At 44.0% G+C, this 21,103-nt stretch overlaps 1 protein-coding gene across 2 annotated transcripts in view; it reads left to right on the forward strand.

Moving 5' to 3' along the window:
- LOC144770708 (free fatty acid receptor 3-like) overlaps nucleotides 1–21,103 on the forward strand; it is a 126,844-nt gene that overhangs the window by 87,720 nt on the left and 18,021 nt on the right. The window contains exon 2 of one of the 2 annotated variants that reach the window (XR_013598991.1): nucleotides 585–3,366. The exons of the other annotated variant lie outside the window; for it this stretch is intronic. The gene's annotated coding sequence lies outside the window, so the exon portion shown is untranslated. Of the gene's footprint in view, nucleotides 1–584; nucleotides 3,367–21,103 lie in introns of those variants that run through there. 2 annotated transcript variants of the gene reach the window in all.

A 21,103-nucleotide genomic window follows, 5' to 3' on the forward strand; every position in this document is an offset into this window, starting at 1 on the left:
CCTCCAAATTACCCCTTCAAAGTCCTCCAAATGGACTACATACAAATGGAGAGATGTTGGGGACATAAGTATGTCCTCGTAGTAGTCTGTACCTTAACCCGATGGACTGAAGCATACCCCGTCCCAGACTATGGTGCCCAGATGACAGCTAAACAATTGGTGAGGGAATTTTTCCCTCGATACGGGTTGCCAAGAGTCATATACTCTGACAACGGACAACCATTCTCCTCCAAACAGATGGAGGCTGTTTCTTTACTGTTAGGATACACCTGGAATTCCACTGTGTTCGACACCCCCAAGCCGCAGGTCTAGTCGAACGACATAATCAGACTCTAAAGACCAAGTTAGCTAAAATATGTGCTGACAAGCAATTAGACTGGGTCACAGCCCTTACGGTTGCTCTTTTTTGCATGCGAATGGTGGCACATTCCCGGATGGGTCTGTCACCTTATGAAGTAACATTTGGGAGACCTCTGAATATCTGGGGTGTCCCATCCCCTAAAAAGTTAACTGACATTGATTCTAATGTACTGACAGATTACGTAGCTTCCTTGATGTCTGTACTACGTTCATGTCGTTCACAGGTGGCTGCAGCCTTTCCAGACAAAACAACACCCGAGGAACACGCCATCCAACCTGGTACCTGGGTGTTAATAAGGAACTTTGATCGCACCAGTCCCCTGGAAAGAAGGTGGACGTCTCCCAATCTGGTGCTACTCACGACGAGGACTGCAGTCAAAGTGGAAGGACGAAAAGGGTGGCTCCACGTCAGCCACTGCAAGAAATTCTTCGGACCAACTCCTACTGACATTGTTGCTAACCTCAAGGACATTGAGACGACAGACTTTATTTCACCCCTTCCTGAACTTTCCCCTCAAGAAGAGTACAGATCGCGGCTACGATCCCATCAGAAACAAGCTAGAGACATTGCATCTGACCTCGACCTACCGGTGGCTATTTAAGTCCAAGATGTAGTTTTGGTGAAGCGGTTGCTGGGAAGTGTCCGGTCACGTATGCAAAATTGACTCAGACTAGCCACCAAAACATGGAAAATACATTTTGTATAAAATTACTGCATAACAAAGTTTCTATCTTCCTACTCTTTATGATTTCTATCTTTTGTATCACCGCTTGCCTAGGTTGGTTCCTTCATCTAGCTTTTCCACCGTCTTCCCCCACGCCTTTGAACAACACAGCTATGCACTCACATGTAGATCTTCCTCCACATCTCGAAAATAGAAGAAAATAATTTTCCCATAACACATTCATCTCCACGCTCCACCAACATCAAATGGTTTTTAACAAAACCAACTGTTGGGTCTTTGGTTTAATGCCACATTCCGTACACGGAGGAATGCCTTTTATCCCTCTCCCTTTCAGCTATGCTGGATCTACCTATACCCTCTCTATGATATTCTCCGCTTCTGTTAGAAACATTCCTGAGACCAAGGCCAAGAACGCTAGTACCTGAAACGAGATAAAAACAAAGACAGTACGAGCTGTTGAAAAGATGGTAAATTTCACAGCGACATGGGGACGAGCAGACAATAATGAAAATACCTGTTACTCCCTTTTTAACGACACTACCTCTTTTAGGGAAACGTTTTCAGTCCAGAAGAGACAGACAGAACAGGGAGGATGGGCCGTACCCCATAAGGGCCTATTCTGCGTAAGAGGAAAGGGCAAGGGTCAGAAAATGGGAGACAGTGAGTGTAACAAGTCATACACCCTACCTGACCTAAATTTCCCAACGATGGCCACTGCCCCCAACACCTATTTCATCTGTGGACCTCACGCACGTACTTGGCTACCCCAAGGCTGGTCCGGGAAGTGCTACCTTTCATTTCTCCTCCCCCTACCTACACCGCCCCAGCAGATTACCATCTAAGTGACCCTCGGACTGTAATTAATAGACGGTGAAGGGGGGCCATAGATGCTGAAGATACAGCGGACCAAGAGGCTGATGATTTCTTTAAAGGAATCATCCCTTTCTGGGGGCCCATGATCAACAGCCGCCACATAAGACAGCTGACTTGTGTAGTCCAAGGAGCCATAAACGAAACAGCTGGTGCATTAAGTAACATCACCGCTGAGATGGCTGCCGACAGACTCATGACGTTACAGAACCGCATGGTTCTAGATATCATATTGGCCGACCGTGGTGGCGTACGTGAACTGATCGGATCCAGCTGTTGTATATTTATTCCAGATAATGCACCCTCGGTGTATTCCGCTATTTCCCGCCTTCATATACTTTCCAGAAAACTAGATGCAGACACTGATGCCTGGTCCCTGACGGGTTGGCTCTGGGGTCTCCTGTCCTCATGGGGATGGAAGGCACTTACAGTTATATGTTTTGCTCTAGCCATTCTCTTCACCTGTTGCCTCTGTATTCAGTGTGGCCCAGCACTCTGTAGTTTCTGTACCACTACCTGCATTCCCAGACCCCAAACTAGAAGGAAAAACAAGGAAAAGATTATGCTACAGGAACAAGTGGACAACCTAATGAACATAGAGGTAGATTAAGAAAGACAATGTTAAAAAGGGTATATTATGGTACAAGGAGGGAATGTGGAAAATAGAATATTGTCGTTATGTATGTCCCATTATACACCCTCTTTCTCGTCCCGAGCTCATCATGGCGGTAACTAGAAAACTCGGGCACATAAACGTAAGGTTCCACGCAAACACATCTCTTCCTCAAACTGCAACTGCACATTCTTATGGTCAAGCCAATTCCGAGAAACAAGCCCTCGTTGTAACCACCCCCGCTTATGGTCAGGCCGATTCCGAGAATTAAGCCCCCGTTTGCCAAGACACGACAACCAATTCCGAGAAACCAGCTCCTGTTTGCTAAACACATGACACCAGACATCCTGTCACAACCATTTCTGAATGTCTTATCTAAGGAACCAGCCTAGGGTTATTTCCCAACTCTCTGCCTCTGTCATGACTTCCTCATAATTATGACACAGTTACGTCGCTACTGCCATGATCTCTGTATGATTGCTACATTCTCGTAACTGAACATTACTCAAGGGAAGCTCCTTCCTCTTTTTTGTGTATAAATGCTATGTTTTCTCTGATTAAAGTAGAGACCATTCCCGAGCCTCCTTAGGTGACGGGGCTATCCCTTAACTCGAGTTACTGAATAAAGACCTTGAATTCTAACCATCATGGACTCTGCTCTTCATGCTTGACCTTATTGATATTATAGAAATTCCGATCAAGGTAAATTACTAAAATATTTACCACAAAAGTCAGCAGCTCTGGCCTTAACACCACATCCTCTCCCCTCTGCTATAATGGAGGGTGTTAGACCTTTCATCCTTGGCCCGGTAGTCTAATAAACATTTTGCCTTCCCACCTCCTGTTTGCTGAATTTTATTTTATTGGATTTATGACTCTGTGTACTTTACAGCTACTAACCAGTGCTAAAGTTATTTTGTTCTCTCCCTCAAAGAAGGTAAAATTGTCATAGCCTAATTGCCACATTTAATGTTTTTGTAAGCCCCAAGTACATTTTACTACATGCACCCACGACCTGTAAATTAAATGCGACTAGTGGGTCTAAAGCACCCATTGTGCCACCCATTAAAGTAGCACTTTAAAACATGTTTCAGGATTTCCAATGCAGCCTGTAGTTCAGTTTTAAACAGATATTTCGACCTGGCAAAATAACCCTTTGTCAGGCTGAACCTTCGTTTTTGGCACTTGCAAATCACCTCTGAAGCTCATAGTGCAGAGTGCACTGTAGTTAAATAATAGAACATGTGTACATTTTACATGTCCTGGCAGCAAAAAACTCCTAAAATCGTTTTTCTCTCCCATTGACTAACACTGGATAGCCTTATTACCTTTAATAAGTGATGATTTTAGATTGGGAGCAGATGGAGAAGTGCTATTTAAACTGAGATTAATTCAAATTTGAAATCCTCAATGATAAAGTTGGATTTTAACTTGAAAATTCTGAAATTGTCACTTTTTGAAAGTTGGCAGTTTCTTGGCCCAATCATTCGTGCCTCCTCTCGATGTCGTGGGCCACACAGCTGTGAATGGACCGCTGTTGGCGTTTGTGTATTATCTCCCGAGAGGACTGAGGAGGGGCAGGCCCATTTACACTTCAAAGGGCTTTACCTCCTGAACATATCTGAAGCCAGACCTACACTGCCTTTTGTCATCCAAGACAGTTTGGATCCTTGACAGGAGAGGGGGAACAACTTTCCAGAATAAGATGTGAGGATGAGTCCTCCCAAACAAAGGCTGGCACCAGGTATAAATAATAGCCCTCCAGAGCCACTCTTGGACCTTTGGAAGTTACGGAAGAAAGACTATTTTGCTACCAGAGGACTGCCCTGCTTCTTGAAGGACTGCATTGCTGTCTAACAAGGAAGATTAGACCTGCTTGTCTTCATACCAGTCTACCCAAAATGCCAGTTGACTGACTTCCTGTGTGATCTGCAAGGAGACAGCAATTTTCAAAGGCCTCCATCCAATTACCTACCTGACCTGCTGCAATTGGACCTGTCTGGATGCGAAATTGGACCTGACTAAGCCCTGCTGCTGGCCTCTGCTAGACTGGATCCTGTTCCCCAAGACGTGCATCCCTGGTCCTAAAATCTTGGCTGGCATCAGTGAGAACTCTCCCTAAGTGAAAAGAGGAAAATTCTGAAGTGTGGGATTGTTGCATGGGCGAAGGGGTTCATTTGTGAGGAAACTCTGCCACTTGCAATGATCACCAATGCAAAACTCTGGAGAGCGCTGCTCTTTGCACCGACAATGACTATCCATAGAGACCAGCAACGAAAGACCTGCACTTTGCACTACAGCAACACCAGCCCACAATGACCACCAACGCGAAGCTACAGCAACGACTGTCTATGATGCTTGACCTGCTGTTTGCGCTGCAACGACAACCATCCGCAATGCTCGACATGCTTTTCGTGAAACAGCAACGAGTTTCTGCAATGCTTGCCCGCCTCTTAGGTGCCTCCCTAATTGTGAACGGAACTCTTCATGCCAGACTTAGAAGGTAACTTTTCGGCGGGACTAACCTGGCCCCTGTATCCCAACTGCGCACCAGACTTTTGTCCGGTCTAATGTGACAGATGACCGCAAGTGGTGATTTTTCCTTTCAGACGTTAACTTCACACAACAAATTGCATATCTATGGTTTTACTGGTAGTATTTTTGTTATTCTTGTATCATTTTTTTAAATAAACGTTACTATAGTCTTCTAAATTGGTGTAGATTTTTCTTGTGTTTTCATGTTAGTTCTGTTTGTATGCTGCATATTTAATTCATTAATTGCCTTTAAGTTAGGCCTGACTGCTTTGTGTCAAGCTACTAGAGGTTTAGGCACAAGTCAATTTAGTGACTTTTGTGGTTCACCCTGACAAGGATTGTGGTTGTTGCCTAAGTGGGGCTTCTCTCCCTCTCAACCGATTACCTAGTTTCTTACGCCACTCGAGGCACAGAAATACAGCTCTGGATTGGTAAAATACCTTGCAAGCCAACCGCGAACCAGAGCAAAACTCATGTGTCGGGGACTGCTTTTATTAATTCCAGCTCGACTTCAATGGTATTTTACCAAGTTATAGTTAAGTATGGTAATAACATCATAGCTTACATTAAAAAACCCTAACAAATGTAGTAAAAAACAAAGGATAGAGGGGTGGTAATATTAGTTGATAAAATAACACAAAAACTAACATTTAAAAAACACTACAACTTATCAGTTATTGTTAGGGCACCTGAGTTTATGGCATTTATTGTTTAACATTTCCATTTGTATTTATCCATATTTATTTTCTGTCAATCTTATTTGTAGTTACACATATTTATTTAGTGTTTTGAAAATTAATGGAGTTGTAAAATGGCATATTTCCTTATTTATTTAACTTAAAAACATGCACTCAAAATATGATGCTTGTTGCATTTTATAAAATTAAGCAGCATATATAACAAAACACTACACCCACAGATAAGTATTAGCATTATACACAAATATATGTTAACAAATGTCTATATTTAAGGAAATCTCATCCTGCTTTTTAACTCCCCATGCTATCTCTCTGATCAGCAGTCAGCCAGGATTTCTTAAAGGACACCATGGAGAGTCTCTCACTTTTTTGTATTGTATTGCTTTTAAAAATAAATACAGAAAGTAAGCACATTGATTTCTGTCTGTATTTATCTGTAAAAGTTATAGTTTACTGAGCTAACTGTAACAAGTGCTTCCGCCATGCACTGCTTATCACCTCACATATTACATCACACATGACATGTTAAATGACATTATTTTCCACATCTCTTGCAGAAAAGTTCACCATCTCTGGTGGATCTCTGCACAGCCACAGCCAGGAATCTATTAGACATAAGACTAAGGGCGTGATTTAATTCTGGGTGGTTTTCTTTTTGAAAATAAAAATAATACAGTTTGTTGCAGGGCTCTGTCATGTTGACTGAGCCCTGCACCAAACTTAAAAAATCACTAACAGGAACTGCTATCCCAGTGGTACGTGCCAATGCTTTAGAAATGACCACATAAATTTCAAAATTTCACAGACAGAGTAGAATCGGTCTGTCCGACGTGCCCTCAGAAGTGTAAAAAAAGAGAAAATAAGACAGCAGATGTTTTCCATCTTTGCACCCAGGACCTGGAACAACATCCTCATATCTATCAGGACTGCCCCAATTTAAGAAAGAGTTGAAGACTCACCTCTTTAAAGAACATTACATCACAAGGCATTAACGATGCACTACCCAGCTTGCCCTCCTCTTGCTCGTTGTCTTTATGCTTGTCTTTAAGAATATACAGTGCTAAGCTGCCTTTCGGCTATGTTCAAGCTACATACATGTTTGTTCTATGTTAAAATATCCTTTGTTGGGACTCTAGAGTCAACATTCTTCCTCTTTTTCAGGTTTCACTTACAGCATCCAATGCCGATTTTATGTATTAATATATTTTTACCGTTTTCGTTATCAGCATTACTCACACATGTGCCTGTTTGAAATCATAAAATTTGAATCAGTATTGTTTCACAATTCTCCCAAAATGATAGCACCCTCTGAAAATGAAAAGTTACACAATTGGAGCATCAAGCTCCACTGATCACAAAACACAGCATTTGAATTACTTAATGCTACTAGAAATGTTCTGAAATACTTTCAAGTGGAATGATTGCTTTTTATTGGAATGTATTAAAAGCAATTTTAATGCAGACCAATTTCATATTTTTTTTTTTTTTGAAAACCTTTATTGATATCAAAAGAAGACAAATCGAGGCCCAGAAACCAAGCCGGCCGGCCGCAGTGTACAAAACAGTCAGGAGTCATCAGGCAAATAGTACATAATCAATCAATACAAAGCAGAGGCCGTACAATCGCAATAGGGGAGAAGAAATACAGAAACGAAAGGGCTAAAACACAGGAGTAAAGAAGGCTTAATTTTACAATAAGGGGAGAGGACGTATGACAGGCACACTTGCAATACGGAGGCATCCGACATCCCGTAATCAACCTCAACATTAAGAAGGGGGCATGGGGCAAAATATCAGGGGGACAACACAATGCAGTCAAGAAATCAGGATATGTGAGATACAGTCAGCCCCTGAGCATTATCCTCGTAACACGCCCACCACCCGGGACACTACCAAGCCAGAACAGAGGGATCGGAAGACAATGCATGAAAACCCGTCCGTCACAGTACCCTCTGGGACGCAGGAAGGAAAAAGGAAAGGGGGACTAGGTAGGGGGGGGGAGAGGAAGGGAAAGGAAAATGGAGGGAAGAAAAACCAAACAATAAAAAGGGGATAAGGAAATATGAAAAAAGAAAGGTAAAAGACACGCCAACACGGCTCCCCGTGGTGGGAGGACAGGAGACAAAAGGATTAGCGGCCCAAGTGGGGCATGGCAATCGGATGGAAAGACAGCCGAAATGTAGCAGGAGGAGTAACGATGCCATACCCCCACCCGAAACACACCATAGGAGGTCGGGACAGACGCGGCCTCACGAAAAAGAGATACAAAAGGGCCATAGAACAAGAAGACAAACAAAAAATAGAACCCAACCCACCCGTCCCACCCTGCACCCCTGTAGAAGGCTACGGCCTACCCTTCAAACAGCGTGACTGTCGCCCTAAACCAGAACCCGAAATATAGCAAGAAGAAAGAAAAACGAGACAAAAAGGCCATAAAAGCGGAGAAAGAAAACAGGAGGGAGGAGCAGAATAACTATAATACAAACGGTAGGCCACAGCCCTCCGCCCAACCCAACAAGTACAATCAAAAACAGACCAGGACGACACCCCATCACACGCCACAAAATATTAGGAGAAGGGGACCTCCCACCCCTCTACGATCAGAGACAATTGTGCAACGAAATCGCATACCGGGAATCAAGCAGAAGTCGTACATTTCACCCCCAACCCTTCCGAGCGACAAACCCCACCCACCACATGGTAATGTACCACCACATACTAAATACGAAATCAGCATATAATCGAGTGGAATAATGACTAGCATAGCTACGTGGGGGGTAGATAGATCGAAAAGTGAGCAGTAGTCCAAACGGAAAGTATCGATGCATCAACAATCGAAGCACGAGCCATGAGAAACAGGAGTTCAGTTGCGCCACTGGAGCGGGCGAGGTGGTCCCAAGTTTAAACACAGGCAAAGTCATCGAAGCAGGCGCAGGAGGAAGTCCACCCATAATTCCAGGCAAGAATGTCGAACAGGGTCGCAGTACAGCATCCGAGTCCCCGGGGTCCGAACCTTGAAAAGCAGGGCGCCCCAAAGTCACCAGCACACTACACGATCTTCGATCAGTGGTAGAGACACTCAGGTCAATCGAGGGGGGTGAGGCAGTGGAGGCATCGAAACAAGAGGGCGACAAGAAGAAACGGCCGCCCAAAATGGCGGCGGATCGTGGCGGACCCACCGAGACGCCCAGGGCCAGGGAAGCGTGCAGGGATCTGAGGGCTTCCAGGATATCTCTGACTGTCGGCTCACGCCCACCAGATCCGATCCCCACACAATCAGGCAACTCGGGCCCGCCGCCACAGGGTGACTCTCGTTCCAGAGGGCCGGCTGCCATTTCGTGAATCAGCCCAAACGCCGCCCACGAGGACCCCCGGAAATAACAGTTCTCAAATGTAGGACTTTACAAGCGCCGGGGGTCCCAGCAAGGGCGGCTTCGATGCCAAAAGGATGTCCGCCCAAAACGGGTCTCCGCCCGCACCAGCACCGGTGCCCCAAACAAGCGGAGTCCGGGCCCCGAGGACCAGGGCCGCCGGACAAAGCAGCGGCGGGGGGAGCCCCCCTCTCAGAATCAGGTCCCGGGGCTTCTCACCCACGTCGGCCACGCGACCACCAGGGCAGGTCCGGTTCAGGATCGCCGGGATCTTCGCACATCGGCTCCCAACACTGGTTCTCGCTCTCGGCCGGGGCCGAGAGCCGTCGGATCCCACCGGCCAGGTCCCGGTCCAAGTCTCGCAGAGGCCCCGATCTCTCGGAGGCCAGAACTCCGGAGCCACTGCACGTCGAGACCCCGGGGTCAGATGGTAAGTACAAACAAGCCGTAATGTTTCCAATTCCCCAAAAGTGTGCCGTCTCGGGACAGGATAAAAGACAGGATAGGCAGTCAGGATGGAGGGCTGCGGGAGCCGAGCTAAAGGGCGACCATCACGGCCGCGAGCTAGGCTCCTCCCCCCACCAATTTCATTTTAAAAGTTTATCCTTCTACACAATTGTTCCTAAAATGCAGAATCTAACAACACTGCCGGTCCAGAAAGAGGATGCAATTTCACATTGGAAATTCTACACACTTTTCTTTTTATACACCTAGTGACCCAGTGCCCATGAAATATCTTAAATTAGTGGCAGACTCTTTGTCCTCCCCGCTGTCGGATCTCATTAATCTCTCACTTTCCCAGGGCACAGTACCTCAGAGATGGAAAGAGGCGGTGGTAAAGGCATTACTGAAGAAACCAGGTTTAGACTCTACTAACTTGGCCAACTATAGGCCGATTTCACTTCTGCCCGGCTTTTCTAAAATTGCCGAAAAGTTGGTCAATCGTCAGCTTTCCCACCATCTTGAGTCCCAGCATCTCCTGGGAGACTCCCAGACGGGCTTCCGCCCTGGTCAGGGAACAGATACAGCTTTACTGGCTGTAGTGGAGGAAGCTAGGAGCATTCTTGATTCAGGAGGATCAGTGGCAGTGATCCTCCTGGACTTGAGTGCTGCCTTTGACACCGTAAGTCATCAGGTGCTCCTCCAACGACTGTCAGAGGTTGGCGTGACAGGGCTGGCGTTGAAATGGCTCGAATCCTTCCTCTCTAATCGTTGTTACCAAGTATGGGAAGGGGGAGAGCAGTCAGCCAGGTTCCCTCTTCAATGTGGAGTTCCGCAGGGCTCATCTTTGAGCCCTACCTTATTTAATACCTATATGACTCCGCTTGAAAGAGTGGTCGCCCCTTCAGGAGTCAAGATCATCAGCTATGCTGATGATACACAGCTGGTGGTGGGGCTTACCCAGTTGGCGGAACAACCTGAAGTCCTTCATGACTGCCTTGCCAATGTTCATCGTTGGATGTCCCACTCCGCCCTCAAGCTGAATGGGGAGAAAACTGAGCTGATGCTCCTGGGAAAGTCCAGTCCCTCTATTATTGCTAGCTGCTGGCCCCGGTCTCTGGGTGATCCTCCATCTCCCAAGAAGGAGATCAAGACCTTGGGAATATGGCTGGAGGAAGACTTGTCCCTGAGGACTCACGCCAGGAAGACCGCAGGGGTGTGCTTCGGCCTGCTTCGGTCAGCTCGCAAGGTTTTGCCACTGCTCCCTGATTTAGCGAGGAAGCTCCTGATTCGTGGCTTAATCTTGTCGAGGCTTGATTATGGGAACGTGGTGTTTCTTGGCGCCCTCGAAGCAACTCTGAAGACCCTCCAACAGGTACAAAATGCAGCTGCTAGAGTGTTGATGGATGTCCCCAGAAGACATTCAGCTGCCCCGGCCTTGAAAATGCTTCATTGGCTTCCCGTTAGGGAACGGGTGAAATTTAAGGCGCTGTGTACGGCCCATAAAATTCTGCATGGTAAGGGCCCTCCGCTCCTTGCCCCCATGGTTCGTCCCGTTAAGCCCACACGTCTACTGCGGTCGGACCAAAGACATCTCTTGCAGTCAACCAGAGTAAAGAGAGCTCGCTCTGGGGGGAGGCGGTTCTCAGTGCAAGTGGCGGCACTGTGGAACTCCCTTCCTTTTAAGATCCGTTCAGAGCCTAAGATCCTACCTTTTAGGAAACTTCTGAAGACCTATCTGTTTCCAGTGTAGTGATAAAGTGCGCTTCTTCTTGTTCTGTACTGCGCCGGGATGCCCCTGGGTAACTGAGAGCATTATAAATTTTATATAATAATAATAATAATTAGTCACACAGCCATATGCAAATAATACATTATGAACACTGTTCTGCCAACACACTTCATCATCCTGTTTTCACACAACCTGCCATGCAATTTTAGAGAATGATGTCCCAGCTTGTAAATAAAGAAAGAATAGGTCACATGTTTTGTGTATCAACCCCATCAAATAATATGAAATTGTCGAGCAAGATGTTTTATCTACTCCAACTATTGTTAGGTGCTGTTGTTGCAGAGATTCTGCTGTTAAGCAGAACTGTGCCTTGTGGTGGCAGGACATCAAAATGTAGGGACTGTGTCTTTCTACCACATCAGTAGCAGGCAGCCCAAATCTAGGCTAGCTCACAGCGCCTTACTTGAACTCCTAAGCTTCCCTGAGTAGAAGGGTATCTTTGCAAACTTAGAATATGAACCTCTTATCCCCAAGGGAACCATGGAAACAGAGCATCACCTTTCATCTCTCACTCATGCATGCCCTTAGTAAAAAAAGGAAAGACATGATGAAAGTTTACAATACATTTATTGAAACTATTGATGCCTATTATAAAGCAGATGTGCTGCGATTAGTAGACAAATATAACTAAGCAAAGTAATCAACATTACTCGCAGACTGCATGCAATAAACAACCCAACCATGGTAAATTATCTATCCATCTAGGCCTATCTTACTGTGTAAGCAAAGAGATATACTAATGATCTCTGGGATTAGCAACGGACCCCATACCTGGCCTGCATTTGTTCCAAGACTGGTCTCTGCCAAAATTCTCCTCTCAACCCGCAAAAGGACTAAACACAGTTTATTTGATTAAACTATTATGTTGCAAAGCTGCCGCTGTGCCACTGTATTATGTCTAAAATGTCAGGAGTTGTTGCTGACAAAGCAGAAAACAGTACAACATGGTGTTATATTTTCTAACTGTCCTTGTAGGAAATGTGCAGACAAAATCCCAAGAAGAGTCACTGAATAACAAAACAACATGTACGGCATGTTTCTAAAATAATGTCAGAAACAAAAGTGTTATGTGTGTTTGTGCAAGTAGAATCAGCCTTAAACATTTACTATGCTAAAGTACAGGAGAACCAAGCAGGCCCGTAAAGGACATCCCTAAACTATTAATAAAAAGGGTTGCTATTACCCAATGTAATGGTACTAATTTTACTGATCTCGGAACCATAGGAAGCTGCTGATGGATGAAACTGCAGCAATTCCTACAAAATGTATAGGCTGCATCTTGTTTAATGTCTTTGATAAGCTGTCACCTTCAATGACAGCTCACAACTTTCCAACACTTAAAACACAAGTGATACAGATAGAAGCCATGATAAAGCCCTAGCCACATTTGGTGGACATTGCGACACGTGGTGAAGTTTCTATGATGTGTATATGAAAATACTGAACATTATTCATAAAAGATCAGGAAATCTGCTTAAGAAACACTATTCTGCAGTGAAGTGGACCCGGACGAAAAGCCTGTGTATCAACAAACAGATTTTGTGATGCAAAAGTCCCTTGCTTTGGGATGGGCGAGCACCCCTGACTTGAGTACCCCAACTGTAACGATGTCTGGATCCCTGATGCTGATTTTTGTTGCCATGGGAAAACACAGATAATGCATGTCCACAATGACATAGGCCTCACTCACAGAGTGCAGTCTTTTTGAATCAGGAGGGATGCGCAAAGTGCTACCCACATGGTGGTGAAAGGCTGCGGCCTTTTCCAGGAGTTAGGCAGCAGGAGCGCTGTGTTGGCAGCATGTAATGTAGTGATCAGTAGAAGTGAACCGGCCTTTGTTACCTGTGTCACTACAGGGAGGCCTACAGGCTCACTCCTTTACAGTTCAGCTTCTGTGTGCTTAACTCACCCTTGGCCTATGTCAGATTAGCATGTACTGCTGCTCAGTGTTTGTGTGTGTGTGTGTTATATATATGTGCTGGGTGTCTGTGTGCCTAGGAGTGCTACAATACAAGAAAGATATAGTGCTAGGCAATGTGTGTATGTTATGTGCATATACTGGGTGTATGTGTGCCTGTGAATGGTGCAATCCATGGAAGATTCTGGGTTTCATTTTTGGAGAAGGACCATGAGGAGAAGGAAGAATTCACCCAGAGATATTTGTGGATTGCTGGGTTACTGTGAGCTGGTTGGGACACACTGAATGAAGGGAGAAACAGATTCTTTGGTGTACTTCAGAGGGGGCTCCTTGATTCACAGAGAGGTAATTGAGAAGAGACCAGTGCACATCTCAGGAAGAAGATGGTGCTGATAAGAAAATCATGAAGAGTAGGACCGAGGCCCTAGGGTAACCTTTTGATACACATATCACTGTAGCTGACATCCAGATGTGAATCTCTAGTAACTCCCAAGGCCTGTGTTGTGAGGCTATCAGATGTGGAGTTGCTCCTGCTGTGACAGGCAGCTTTCTGGAGGAAAAGCATGGTAGAGGGCATACTAAAGAGAGAGCACTTCAAAAGAATGCAGACCCCTGACATAAACTTTAAAGATTCAGACTCGAAACCACATTTTTCGTCTATATTGGACTATAAGAAAGGGAGCTTGAGGCCTGCCAGTCTCCCAAGTACAGAGCTTCCCCAGACGCCATCTTTTATTATGCTGAATGGCTTTGGGTGCAATACCTATCCACCACTCAGGTTCCTTGCCTTTTACTCGTTGACTTTATGCTTGTCTTTGACCACGTACAGCACTCCACTGCCTTTCAGCTAGCTCCCTGATACAGAAGTATTATATACATACATATATACATACGTACATGGCATGGCCAATGCACAAACCCTATGCTCATGGGGCTGCACATTCAAGTGAAATACAGATCAGCTTTGAAGCAGCCACTCCGTGTTTCACTGTGCAGCTCGGCTGCAGTTCTAAGGGTGATTAGAGATCACTTTGCAGGCAAGTTCAGTGAGTGACTGCACCCGCCTGAAAGGGGATGTCTTGGGGGTTCATAGGACACCTCCCTCCTACCCCCTCAACAGGGATGCTATCAGGGAGTGCACTGCCATTGCACCACTGGCCACCTTTCAGTGGTGCAGTTAGTACGTCTCCTGACAGCTTCTTTTCCTTCTTGCTGCGTCTATAATACGACACAGGCAAAGAGCTAAAGGGATTCGCTCATTTACATGGGGCCACGCCAACAGGCTAAAGAGGGAACACCCTCTGCTGTTAGTGATGGCGCTAAATCTGCACAAACACTATCTGTATTACAAAAAGTGCTGCACTAGCGTCTGTAGCCCTTTTTGTAATGCCAAAGTGCCCTGGGGGCACGCAAAGCAGGCACACATGCCCGTTGCGCCCCCAGGGCACTTTCCATAGTACGTCCCCAGTTGTCCTAGCAAAAGATAGAGTCAAATCCTATTTGCACTGCCAATGTGCAAATGTGTTATGGACCTACCATGTGCGGCTGCATTGTGCAATGGCCTGACACTGAAAACTGAAGGGGGTGTCATCACTGTTAGGAAGTGCACACAGGTGTGTGAAAGTAATATTGCGAATACGTTTCGAAAGACACAAAATGGCCGCCCCTCAGATTAACGTTGATCACTCGCCTGGGCAGGCTATCGAAGTGTCACAAAATGCAGAACCTAGGGGGCATATTATCAAGGGGGTTTATCTCCGCCTTTTTGGGTTTAAATGCCAAGAAAGCGGAGATAAAATGATCTCCCTATTACCTAGCTGTCGCTAAACCCATTTAGCGACAGCTAGTAGCAGATAGCGACCATCTTGGGCCTCGCTTTGCATGTCAGTGAAATTTATCACTAATGACATGCAAAGTGGGCGTGCCAAGATGTTAGCGACTGGACACAGTCGCTAACATCGCTATCTCCTATTACCAACTTTTGGAGATATTCGCGCTAAGCGCGATTATCTCCAAAAGCTAACACCTGCCCCTGAGCAGTTCTTAGCCATGTTATCTATCCAATGGTAGGTGGATAACATGGCTAAGAGCATTAGCTCGCTAATGCATGAATATCGCTGACTTTTCAGCGATATTCATGCATTTTGGCCAATTTTTATCGCTTAGGAGATAACCCTTGGTAATAGCAAGGTTCCTAAGCGATGAAAATCGCCGCAGCTCGGCGATAAAAATATTGCCGCTAAGCCAACATAGCGATAATTATCGCTAGTTGTTGGTAATATGCCCCACAGTATACTTGCCGTCGTCATACATTGATCTATTTTACACGTTGCTCGATAGCCCATTGAAGCTGTGCTGTTTATAACTGTAGATGTATGCTGCCACCTGCTGCCCACTTTGAAGACCATCAGCATAAAACGCCAAAGATAGGCATTATTATTAGAGATATGTGGAATCTACTGTTATTATTATTTATCTTTATTAAACACCAAATCATGGTAAATGAAATTAGAATTCCTAGGTAAAGTTAATGACAGGAAACACATTTAGAAGCTTGCCGAATCTGTGAAGTGTGTCAGTTTGCAAAACACTGGCTGTGGGTGAAAATTGCAACAATTTTCTTTCAATTACAGACAAAATATACTTTGCTGTTTTTTTACCATTTGAAAAATTTACATTTTGTAGATTACTTCTACCTGGTACTCATGAAAACCTTGCCAGCTTCATTACATTGGGTAACATGTCAAAGTTTAAAAACACGTTTAACTTTCGAGCTAGTCACATTTACAAACGTTGCACAAACGTATATGTGCTTGAGTGACTTTACTATGTGCGTGAACTTTTAACTCTTTCAAAGTTTTATTGGGATAAGTGAAGTGAGCATTCCCATAATACTCATACCACGATATAGTCAGTATCCTGTAAAGGGCACAGTAAAGTACAGGTGAGCAGTAATAAAGGTGAAGCCGCCTGTAAAATGAGTTCTACAATTCCAGAAGCAGCGATAGAGGCCTTCAAAAGAGAGCAGACCTAAATTACTCCTTTAAAACAAAACAAATTAAAAAAACAGCCCCTGGCTACTAAGGAGTATGAGTTGTTTTGTTTCTAAAAAAATGCTTCTCGTGCGAGAGGACAGCGGTCCTCTGGAACATTGCCTGGTCCTCCTGAGGCCATCTGATATGAATCCCAAAGAAGACGCGGTAACAAAAGTCCAAGGGCCATATTATCAAGAAAGGGCGATACATTATCGCCGCTTTTATTGGCAGGAAACTGCCGCTAAAGCGGCGATAATGGGCTTGATAATATGCCCTTGTGAATTCCCATAGAAGTCCAGGTTCTGGTGTTAACCTGGGCTTCTATGGGAATTCACAAGGGCATATTATCAAGCCCATTATCGCCGCTTTAGTGGCAGTTTCCTGCCGATAAAAGCAGCGATAATGTATCACCCTTTCTTGATAATATGGCCCCAAGAGACATTGGAACACAAGTTGAGCTTTGTTAATCAGCACCTAATTCAAATCACTCGGCGGAATGGAAAGTATTGGGGGGAGTAAATAAAGATGCTTATGCTTTATGTTCTAATGCACAACCATGTTGGGGGGGATGAAAAGGATAGGTACAGGTAAAAATCCCAGGCAGTCCAGAAAATGTCAGAGGCAAAGCAGGTTGACAGACATATAATTACCCAAATAAAGTGGTCATGTTGTCAGCCTTGTTAGCTCTACAGCAAGTTCGCAACCCTCTCAATTTTTCAATTTCAATTTCAATCTTTATTATGTTTTGGAACTCCTTAGAGGTCCACTTAAGAAAAAAAAAAAAACACAGATACAAAATACCAATCATAATGAGAAAAGACAAATTATAGCAATTACTGTAACACAAAGTGGCTCATTAATACGCATGCCATTCTTCAAAAAATATCTAAGAAACATTTAAAAAAATAAAAAATTTTGAAACAAAATCTCTCATTAGGGGGGTTATATAAGGCGAACATAAAAGAATTAGCATTTACAATACCCATTTGCAAACATATTTGTCTTAACCATTTACAGCGATAAGGGCGCAGCACTGGGCATATAAAAAGTACATGCGTTCGGTTTGAATAGATTGATGACAAAAATTGCAAATTGCAGAAACTCCGTACCATTTAAATAGAAGATTATTTAAAGGTAACAAGTCCTGTCTCAATAGAAACCAGAATCTCCGGATACCATGAGGTAAATTCCAAGTAGCGTAAGGTTGCACAAATTTTCTTGCGAATGAATCAGTAAGGGGATTAACACCCTTCTTAGCAAGGATTGAAGTACTGTCTAGTCTATAGCTAAGATCCCAAGTAGCCTCTTTCAAGACAGATTTTAGCTGGGATGCGGGTAAAGAAAAGAGAGTACTCTCTTCCAACTGCAAGAGCGATACAGCCTTTCTGAAGTTATTAACAATTAAGGAATGTTCTCTTAAACTTCCTAATAGTTCCGTCTTTAAGAGGAATCTCATAGTCCCCTCTTCTCCTCTGGCTATGCTTGCGACCCAACGTATTACAGCTGCCAGGCCCTGCACCCAACTGCTGCGCAAACCAAACTCAAGTCTGCAAGCTGCCACTGAGCAGGCAGAACTAATAGAGGTTACGCTTCTTAGCAGTTTTCCCTCCACCTTATTTAGAAAATCCCAATGCTTAATATCAATTAATTCTAATCCATATAAAAGGGTGGAAGGGACTTTTGCCCTAAAGACCTCCAACAAATATGAAAAGTGCCTTCTTCCCATTGCCGAGTACAATGCACTTAGGCTTCTCCCTTGGGATAAAGCCTTCTGGGCATTGTTATCGGTATGGGGTTTAGCACTTAAATTATCACAGATTAATTTTCCTAGGAAAACATAACTCTTTACTACCTCAAGTTTGTCATCTCCCACAGACCAGGTAAAGTTCGTAAATTTATGTTTTTTCCTGCCTGAGATGCACATAATTTTGCTCTTGGATGCATTAATTTTAAAAAAATGAGAATCTGCATACTGATGTAGAGCAAAGAGGCGTTTGGCGAGACCTTTAGGCATAAGGTCCATTATTATGATATCATCCGCATATAACATACATGAAATGTGTTTCCCGCCCAAAATTGGAGCTATACCATCACAGGAAGAAAGTGAGGCAGGTAAATCTGCAATATATAATGAAAAAAGTAACGGGGCAAGGAGACAGCCTTGCTTAAGGCCATTACATGAAGGGATAATCTTGGAAAGGCCCCTGTCTCCTCCTTGCAGGACCTGACACCAAGTGTCTGTATGTAGCACCTGGATCATATCTAACAGTTGAGGCGGCATTCCCAAAGCGGAAAGCTTTCTCCACAGCAGCGGGCGGTCAACCTTATCGAATGCTGTGGAGAAATCTATAAAGGCCACGTACACTCTTCCGCCGCGTACCCTTATGTATTTATCTGTAATAGTCTGAAGAGCGGAGAGATTATCCAGGGTTCCATGGCCTTTACGAAAGCCTACTTGTTCTAGTGGTAACATTTGTTTTAGTAACACCCAATCGTTAATTAGGGATAATAGACATTTAGAAAAAACCTTCCCAATTGCGTCTAAGAGGGCTATTTGATGATAGTTAATAGGTAAGTTTCTATCGCCCTTTTTGAACATAGGGACCAGAATACTCCCCTTCCAAGATGATGGAATAGATTTTTTAATTAAACAAATCCTGAAAAGAGGGAATAAGATTTTACTCCAGGAGACTGGATCTCGTTTCAGGACTGATATCGGGAGTTCATCAGGTCCCATAGCACCTGATGGGCGCATATCCCTTATAGCCGATTCTATGGATAATTCTGAGGGGCATGCAATTGTGGAGTTACTATCTTCCCCAATTCCCCTAAGTTCCACTTGCAGGTCATTCTTAGCATACAGACTTAGGATATGGTTGACCCAAGTTTGTTCTGGAATAGGGATTGGAAGGGGGCGCACTCTTGAGCCGCATCCCTCCCCAATGAGAGTCCAGAATTGTCTAGAGTTCCCTTGAGCAGCGGCTTCCCGCAAACCAATCCATAACAGATCCTCTTTTTCTTTTTTCATTTTTTTCTTTATCCTACTTCTTCTTCTTTTAAGGAGAGATATTTTCTGTGATCTTTCCGCTGCTCCACATATGTATTGTTCCCTCACCAGTTTGTTTATTTCCTTATTAAGGGAAACAACTGCTTTAGGGAGGGTATTTTTTTTCCTAATTAAATTGGATTTTTTTACGGCGGAGATGATCTCCTTCATGAAAGCCTCAAAAGAGGACTGTTCCGCCCCCTGCCAATTGTTTAAATTGGATAAAGTTTTTTCAAGGATAGGTTCCAAACCCTTCATAGCTTTATAATCCCAGAAACATCTTCCTGTTTTTTGAAAGGTGACCATGTCCCTGTCAAGCACCCAAGTGTCAGAATTGGGGGGATCTACTAGAAGAGTTAGCATAATAATGTTATGGTCACTGAGGGTAGTTTCTATGACAACCAAGTCCCTCAAAAGAGAAAAAGTAGAGTGGTCAACAATTATATAATCCAAAATTGATTTACTATTGGGGGAACTATGTGTATAGTTTGCGGGAACATTGGATGGAAGCCTGCCATTAGCTATAAGTTGTTTTGTATAATTCCTCCAGCAGCATTTTACCCCGTTTATTTGTTTTTATATTGTCTGGGAAGAGGGCTTGGGGAATCAGCATAACTTCCTCTTTTACTTTATTCCTAAAAAGCTCCAAACTGTAGTTGGAAACTTTGCAATTTAAGTCACCAACTAACAGGAAACTAGAGAGAGGAGCTATTTCTTTAATTTGTCTAATAAAAATAAAAACTTGTTTCAACAAGGTATTAAAAGGATCACCTGGCGGTATATAGGTATTTATTATCACAAAGGGGTGTCTCTCTCCCGTTTTAACTAAATTGGAGAGAGTCACTGCCTGGAAAAGGTTACTGGAGTCTACATAGTGGGAGAAGCTCCACTTTATTCTATTGGACAATAGGCAAGCAATTCCCCCTATTGCATGACCTCCACTAGAGGGGGTTGCCGCCACCTCCAGTACAAAGAAATCTTTCCCTACATTCAATTTGTCAATACACCATGTTTCCTGGATGCAGATTACGCTGGCATTCAAAGAAAAAAGATACAATAATTTTTCAGGGTTGTTATTAATGCCAGCGGCATTCCAGGAAATAACAGAAAAGAAACTGCTAAAGGTGGGAAAACAATCTTGGGTTGTCTGTCACCTTGGACGACAAAGCACCAGGTAACCAATTCCATTGATGTTCATTCTCAGTTATACCCCTGTTTATTGTTATTGGGGGGGGGGATAACATGTGTAGCTATCCTTTTTGTTTTTGAGACACGAATCTTTAAGTCATCAAAAGGATGAGAAGAGCCAACTTGACCCGGGCCCCTATAATAGCCATTCTCATTGTGGTTATCAGCACATGTGGCTGTAAAGGGCACCACGTCAATCCCCTGACTCTGGAAAGTTTCTGCTTTATTTAATATAAGATTCACTATCAGGTTTGAATAGAACCTTACCCTGATAAATGACATAGACCCTGTTCCTAATATTGTTACTAGATCAATATCACTTGATTTGATTAATTTTAAGCCCTCGATGTCTTTACAACATTTCAGCAAAAAAGATCTATTCAGTACCAAATCAAGGTCAAATAGTGGGACAAAGTCCAAAATCAATGAATCAGTACGGATTTCCATCATCTTGTAGACAGAGTTTTGACCAGAGACTACCCTTTCTGCCAGTGTATGGAAAGAAGGGGCAGTGGGGTTAAGAGAGGTGGATACCACGGGAACAGAGCTT

This window comes from Lissotriton helveticus, chromosome 7 (assembly GCF_964261635.1).
Source record: "Lissotriton helveticus chromosome 7, aLisHel1.1, whole genome shotgun sequence".
Lineage (NCBI taxonomy): Eukaryota > Metazoa > Chordata > Amphibia > Caudata > Salamandridae > Lissotriton > Lissotriton helveticus.